Consider the following 8,366-nt stretch of genomic DNA (forward strand, 5'->3'; position numbering starts at 1 on the left):
AGTGGAGTAGAGGGGCAGAATCCCCTCCCTTGCCCTGCTGGCCACGCTGCTTTGGATGCAGCCCAGGAGACAGTTGACCTTCTGGGCTGTGAGCGCACATTGCCTGCTCACGTCCAGCTTCTCATCCACCAGTACCCCCAAGTCCTTCTCAGCAGGGCAGCTCTCAATCCCTTCATCCCCCAGCCTGTACTGATACCGGGGGTTGCCCTGACCCAGGTGCAGGACCCTGCACTTGGCTTTGTTGAACCTCATGACGTTCACACAGACCCACTCCTTGAGCCTGTCCAGACCCCTCTGGGTGGCATCCTGTCCACTTCAGCTTGGTGTTATCTGCAAACTTGCTGAGGGTGCCCTCGATCCCACTGTCTATGCAATTGATGAGATATTAAAGAGTAGTGGTCCCAGTATGGACCCCTGAAGGACACCACTCATGGCCTAACTCCATCTGGACATTGAGCTGCTGACCATTACCCTCTGCATGCGACCATCCAACCAATTCCTCATCCACCCTCCAGTCCACCCATCAAATCCATATCTCTCCAATTTAGAGAGAAGGATGTTGTGGGGGATCATGTCAAAGGCCCTGCAGGAGTACAGATAGATGACATCTGTAGCTCTTCCCTTGTTCACTGACGTGGTCACTCCATCATAGAAGGCCACTAGGTTGGCCAGGCAGGACTTGCTCTTGGTGAAGCCATGCTGGCAGTCTCGAATCACCTTCCTATCCTCTGTATGCCTTAGCACAGCTTCTAGGAGGTTCTGTTCTGTGATCTTCCCAGGCACAGAGGTGAGGCTGACAAGTTGGAATTCCCAGGGGCCTCCATTTGACCCTTTTTACAAACAGGTGCAATATTTCCCTTTTTCCAGTCACCAGGGATGTCACCTGACTGCCATGACTTTTCAAATGTTATGGAGAGTGGCTTGGCAACTACATCAGCCAATTCCCTCAGGACTTTGGGGTGCATCTTGTCAGGTCCTATACTTATTGGAAGTCTTACGACATTTTATAGCATCTTATGTCAGATGCCCCATCCCTGGAAACATTGAAGGTACATTGAAGGTCTGGTTGGAGGGGGCTCTGAGCAACCTGATTTAGTTGAAATAGGCTCCCCTTGATCGGGTGGCCTGTAGTAGACATCAACCACAAGGTTCCCTTTGTTGCCATTGTTGCTGGTTGTGGCTATTCTTCAGAGACAGCTCTTCACACTCTATCCATTTCTTGATGTAGAGGGCAATGCCTCCGCCCCTCCTTCCTCACCTGTCCCTTCTGAACAGCCTGCAGCCATTGATAGCTGCACTCCAGTCGTGAGATTCATCCCACCAAGTTTCAGTAGCGGCAACCAGTGGCTTCCAACTCCTCCTGTTTGTTGCCCATGCTGTGTGCATTGGTGTAGAGGCACATCAGCTGGGCTGTTGGTCATGTCACTTTCTTAGAGCAACACCCCTTAATTCCTGTGAGGTATTTCAGTGGTGTTTCCCTGTTGGCTCCTATTACCTCAGGAGCCCCTGGCTCACCTCTGTAAGGTGTAGTCAGCACGTCTTAGAGCAACAGACTGAGGGCTCTCACTAGTAGTCTGTCCCTATAACCTTGGCATGTCATCCTACGAGCAAGCCTGATATTATCCCCCTTGCCCTTAAAGTCTCCTTTAAAGCTCTGTCAATGATCCCTGCTAGCTATCCTTGTGAGTAAAGACCCTCTTCCCCCTCTGAGGAAGGTGAATCCCACCTAAATGATCCTATGGATAATAGACACATTAACAGTTTCAGAAAGAACCAAAAAAGTATTAAGGAATGTCGTCTCCTTTCTAGAAAGGCAGATCTGGAGGACAGAAAATTTGAGGCATCTGGTATCAGTCTCATTCTTATTGATGAGATTTTGTGATGTCGGTCTCTGCACTGGGAGGCCAATAAGTTGAGCCTGTGTGTGGTGTGAAATTCCATGCTGTAGTGACCCAAGTTTCCAACAGGTGCCCTTGAAGAGCATGATATGCAAAGTCCACATCCTACACTTAGAGAAAATTGATGTCAGATGATGCTGACTCACTATTAGACAAAGCAGACCCCTCTAAAGAAAGAAATTACACTTGTGTTTTATATAGCTTCTTATGTAGTCTTACATAAGAAATAATGAAAGCCCTATTTTCAGGCACCAAACTTGAGCCTAGAGCAAAAGTTTTATTCTAGCTTTTTCTTTCAAATCTATGGAAGAAACTTTAAATTACTTTTACTTTTATTGACTTAAGAACAACTTGCTGATTGAGTGACAGGACCTTTTCACCTCTAACCCATAGGACTATGTTCTAGCAACAAAGGGCACAGAAAACAAAGTTTGCAAACAAGGCATTTTTTATGCTCCAAATATGTCAGCCACTGTGTTTTATATGCTTGCAATGAGCAGCATCCGTGGTGGAAATGATCTCCAGAAGTTTTGTCTGTTTTAATGCAGTTAGTGTAACATGCTTTGTAGGACTGTAGCTTCACAATTATTACACACTGTTTGTGTACACTTACATGCAGGCTTTATGTTTATTTTTGTTTCTTGGAGAACTTTGTAGGAAACCTGGCTTGTTCATGGCAGCTAAACAAACAGAACAGGAATTTTATATTCTCGCTGCTGCTGTACCCAACTAGCATAGCCAAGTAGCTAAACACATTCAACTCCTACTCTGAGCACAAAATGGCTATCATTTTATGACTGTTTAGACTGTCACCCGTTTTTTTCTGAATTTCATGTTTATAGCTAACATTCAGGTAGCATAGCACAATAGTAGAAACAGACCTTCCCCTGACTACTTCAACTTGATAATTGAGTTACGATATTACCAGGGTCCTGAATTTAGCCTCTTTAGCCCTATACACTTCACTGAAGCCCTAAATTAATTAATTTTTGTGAAGTGGAAATTTGTAGCTCAGTAGGGACTGTGCAATTTGGCTGCAAAACATCCTTTCTCCACCCTGCCTACTTAAAAAGAGAAGATTGAAATAGAAGCCCTCTTTCAGGAAACAACATACTTCATTCTATGGCTGTGTGGGAAGGCAGTTCACTACATGTTAACTGTCCACCAGTGCTAGAGAAAAATCAGAATTGTTTTCCCAAGTCATGATCCAAGGGAGAGAAGCCATATTGATAAAAAGGACAACACCCTTGAAGCTAAGAGCTCAAAAGAAGAGGGCTCTTGCACTGAGGGTCTACTAAGATTGTGGAGGTGGGACTTCCACAGGTGTCCCTCTGGTCCTTCTCCAGGTGTCTGCAGAATGATGAACAGGAAGAAATAACAGTCTGCTTGCTTGGTGCCTGGGGAACTGCCTTCAGTTGGGAAAAATAAGAATGCAAATTTTATTTCCGTGTTGAAGAAGAGGGACATTAAAGGAAAAATGTCAGGATGGTCAGGATAAAATTGTACACAATCTAATAAAGTGCACCGTTCTCTAAGAAAAGAAAAAATACGGTTCCCTCTCTTTGCTTCCTTTACAGAAGCATCAGAAAAAGGGTGGGTTCTGTTTACAGTCAGCCTGCCATTTTATTTTGAATGCTCACATCAATGAACACTTAACATGAGCAAGTATTAATTTTGAAAACTGTACAGTTTTCAGATTCCGCAGTTAGATAAACCTCTCCGCATGTGACAGTGAGCACTCTATGTGTTTAGTGAACCTGGGACTGAAAGGAGAGCTTTGGTGAAGCAGGTTTTCACTTGGTGGTGTTTTAAAAATTGCAATAAGCTGCTGTCAGAAAGTTTTCTCTTGTGAGGCGATGCAATGAGGGTGAAACCATTTATCCAACTTTCTCTGTGAAAAAGACAGCAGAATCACCCAGCTGTTATCAAATGGCATTTGATGGAGAGGAAAGCAGACCCTTTATTTCAGTGGCACTATTTATGCGTGCGTAAAGCTAAGTAAGCATCCTAAGTGTCCTAGGCTCCGTAAAGTGGGGCATGTGCCACTGTAAATCACTGTGTGATTTACAGAGAAAGAGGCACAGTGTAAACTGATGGAAGGGAAACACTGCAGTGAAGAAGAAAAAACATTTTAGACAACTTCAAGGACAGTGAATGAGTGAGTATACAACGTCCACGTAGCATCAGACCTCCTGGTGAGGTACCTCCTCCTCTCTCATGGGGCTCCCACTAAGGGACTCTCCCTACAGCATCACAGTCAGCACTGGGGCTGCAGTGTGGACATGCCTTTAGCCTCACGAATTTAGAAGCCGAGTCAGACCTAAACTGGTTTCCTAAAAGAATTTCCTACAGGATGCACAACGTGGTCCTCCTTCCCCAAAAGTCACAGAGTTTGAACGTAAAATTATGCAACTGGTTAAAATTGCACAGTTTTAATTTGTACTGCAGGAGCCAGCTATGAAAAGGTACCTACAGTTGATCCGGGTGACGTGTTCCAGCTTGCTTTAGGCATCCAAGAGCCCAAACCACAGTGCTTTAGTAGCCACTGCTAGCAAAGGAGAGCTGAAGTTCCTAGGCGCTACAGAGGTCCTGAAGTTTTCAGTGTGTCAGACAGACATACAAGGAGCGCAAACTGGGACCTGCCCTTGCCTATGCTGACCAACGACAAGGGGAATCCTTCCCATGACCCCAGCAAGCTGTGGAGGAGGCCCCCAGTATGCTTAGAGGGTGTGAAATCCTCTAATGAGGCAGAATGAGCAGCTCTGACCTGTTTTGGTGTGCTCAAGTGTGCAAAGTACTACTTGGCACATTAGTATTTCTCATCCGAGAACAACTGAGTTTGACTGCTTCTCTATCTTGCTTCCTCTGCAGGTATTTTGCAGCAGCTGCAGGTGAATGAGTATACAGCCACATCCACTTGTGTGGTTCCTTCCACCTGGTCCTTAATTGACCAGTTAAAAGTAATTAATCCCTACCAGCTTCTCTAACAGGAGAAGGAATTCATGTGGTGAGACATGCTAAAAGATACTGTTTTGACCTTAGGTGAAGCTGGAGAATAAGGGATCCATTTTCTTTTCTCAAAAGCTGTATCATGAGCTTGTATTTATGATTTAAGAAAATTGCTAGGCATCTGTAGATGACAGCATTCCTTAACTGTGTTACTTATTATTTATGACTAGGTCATGTTTAATTGTGTGTTGTGTAATGGTGGATACTAACCTCATCTGAAGTCCTGACTTTGGAAGTCCTAGCTTTGGAACAGACCATAAATTGGTAGGCTAAAATGCAAGAAAGGCATTTATTCCAGGGATACTGTATCAGGAAGAATCTGATGGAGCAGCATCAGAAATTAATCTGATTGTTTAGGGTAATTATGTGGTAATGTTTACCATGTTAAGAAAGATTATGCCTATACTCTGCACAGCTCTTTATGCTTGATTGCTACCAGAATAAAGCTGCAATAATGTAACTCCAATAATGAAGTTAAAGTGTAAACACCTTGTAGTCTGCTTTGTAAAGGGAACCTGTGGTTGTTTTCTGTCCATAACATCTGACACTGAGGTATGGCAATGGGACTTCAGCAGTTAACGCTATGTTTTTCTGACTTCGCTGTCTTCAGCAGCAAATCATGTTATGATTTATGGCTTTTCAAAGAGTGATGTTTTTTTCCACCCAACCATGAACACAGCTAGCGCTGGGTGGGGTACATGAATGCTGTGACTTTGCTTTGAAAACTATCCCTGGTGCTGCACTGGTATGTCTGAACCACAGCTTCAGGGTAGGACTGATCCCAAAATTGAAGTTCAGGAAGGCATCATCCCCAGTCTTAGTGACGGGGATTGTTAAAATTATTTCTTACCTCTTTATGGCATGGAACTGGATTACTTCTTAGGATTATCCAAGCAGTTAATCTAAAAAGTTTCTTACTACTCTAGGGAATGGGTACCCTAACAGTGCCCTTGATCACCTGTGCTTGTTTCCTGTGGTACGCTAGTATTTGTGGCTCTTGGTCTTTGATGTTATAGCCTTGTGGTGTGAGATGCTGTTCTGTGGTTTCAGTGTTAGGGATTGTGTGACTGCATTCTTCTGAACTAAATACCATGTGGTGGTGTGCAATTAGTCTTGCTCACTGTGGCAGCCCCTTTCATTTTCATCCTATGTTTAGTCCTTGTTACGGTAGTTCTGATGTAACCTATGCACAAAACCTGACCTCTTTGGTGTTACCAGCCTGTCACAGAGATTTATTACAATACCCCACTGAGGTCAAGGGAACATCCTTTCCCAGAAATGGGAGTGTGGGACTGCACTGGAGTTCTTGCAAGGAGACACTGCACTGCAGAACTTTTAATTCTCTCTTTTACTTGTGATTCATAATCCTGACGTACTCAGGAACTCCTGTACCAGACACAATAGAGCCAGCTGTTGCGCTTGGCAGAAATGCATGGTTCTGGTATTTTAACCCTCCATAAACCTATGCTGAGGAGAGAAGTATGTCAAAATTGGTTGCAAGGAGGCACCCTTCCTCATTGTGACTACCCTGGACTGTCCTGTAGAGGTGGATTCCTTTCTTTCAAAAATCTTCAGATCAGTCCTTTGAGAGCACATCTTCAGATCAGTCTTTTAGTCTATAAGAACAGCATTTTAAAATAACAGAGGCTATAGTAGAGACTGTGTTTAAACTGTTTGTGGTCACTTTTGCTTACAGTTCTCAGGGGACACCCCACGCACTGCTCTGCAAAACATCCTTGAGGTCCCATGCCAGGCTTTTTTCTCAAAGATACTCTACCTCGCCTGGAATCACTCCAATTGTCATTAATCCAGAAAGTCAGCTTGAGAACGCATAGATGTGGCTTATACTGTTGTATCAGTCAAGATATCCAAGGGGGAGAGGAAAGACACCAGTCCTTGCACAAATGAATACACAGAGTAAAAGTGCTGCAACAGGAAAAGGGATGCAAAGATTTACTGCTTCAGAAGAGCATAAAACCCTAAAGTTAGGGCTCTGTACTGGACGTTGAATAGCCTAAGTTCAAATGCCCTCAGTCAGAATGGATCTACTTACATTAAATATAATACATGCTAAACCTCTAGGGCTAGATATGGACTTAAGATGTACAAGGAAAGGATTGGTCTGTGGGATGGAAAGCATAGCAAGAGTACTGCAGCAAGAGAATGGGGATGTAGTAGTCCCTTGGTGATAATCAAACTCTTGGGATGCACAATTCAACCAAATGAGTTATTTAACAGGTGAAATATCTGCATAAGCATCTTGTGACAAGAGACACATTCATTCTGAACTGGAATAAAGAGAATTATTTTCTGTGGTTCAGGTGAAACAGCCAAGTATGGCTGTGACTACCTCTGCTGTTTGCTTTGTCATACTTTCACCTACTTTTTCTCTGAACTTAGGTTTTCATACAAGAGACTGTCTTGTCAACTTGATCTGATGATTCTCTGGCAAATCAAAATAAATATAGTTAAATATTAAGGAATAGGGCAGGCAAAAATGGAATAAACACCACAGGTCCTATACAGATCTTGGGATGAGGTTAGTTTAGTATTTAACAGATGCATACTGTTTACCTGATGAAAAAGGTATAATTTGGCATTACCTTGTTTTGGTAATTTGTAAGTTGATTTAGTTTTTGAAGTAATTGCTGGAAAGAATACTCTTAAAACAAACTATTCTCATTATCCACAAAGAAGGAAGAGTACAAGCATTCTTCTGGCACTGATACCCCATCTGGAAGGACAGGTGTTATTCTTTGTCCATTCAAACCCTGCATTTTGCCTCAGAACAGTAGGAAGGGATTTCCCTTGTGTCCTTCATTACAGTGGCTTTAAGTAGATTTACCCTATGAACCATGTTACCACTTCATGCTGGCCACAAGATGAAATGACGTTGGCTTTCGACAAAACTGGCCTTTTTTACTGGGGAGGTTAGCAAATGTGTATGTCATGGTGAAGGACGGCACAAGTCAATCAAGCAACAAATGAATTGAGTTCCCCAATGCAGACAGGGTCTGAATCTCTACCACAGTCCAGCTGTCCCTGCAGTGTGCCAGGATAAAGGAGCAGGGAACAACTAGGGCCTACTGTAATTCAACAGGAGTTTAATGAGGCAGGTTGTGTCCCTTTGCCATTGGGGATAGGTGCACAAGGATGACTAAAGCTGCAGTGTGCTTTGGACACTAGACTAAAGTATAAAACCTGTATTTTTAAAGAGTTTCCTGTCTGATGCTGATTTTCTCTCCCCTGCCCCACCAGTCAGTGAGGTGCAGACAGCACAATACTCCAAAACCAATGAAACAATTTAATCAGGTTTTTAAAATTTGTGTGCCTTAATAATGCAAATGGTTCAAATATACAATAAATAAACCTTGTGAAATGGGAATAAGTTTTGGGGAAAAAAAAAGCCTGATTGATTGAAAGGTTGAGAGTGCCAGAATATGTCAACAATATGCTTTA

This window comes from Phaethon lepturus, unplaced genomic scaffold, assembly GCF_000687285.1.
Source record: "Phaethon lepturus isolate BGI_N335 unplaced genomic scaffold, ASM68728v1 scaffold14148, whole genome shotgun sequence".
Taxonomy (NCBI): domain Eukaryota; kingdom Metazoa; phylum Chordata; class Aves; order Phaethontiformes; family Phaethontidae; genus Phaethon; species Phaethon lepturus.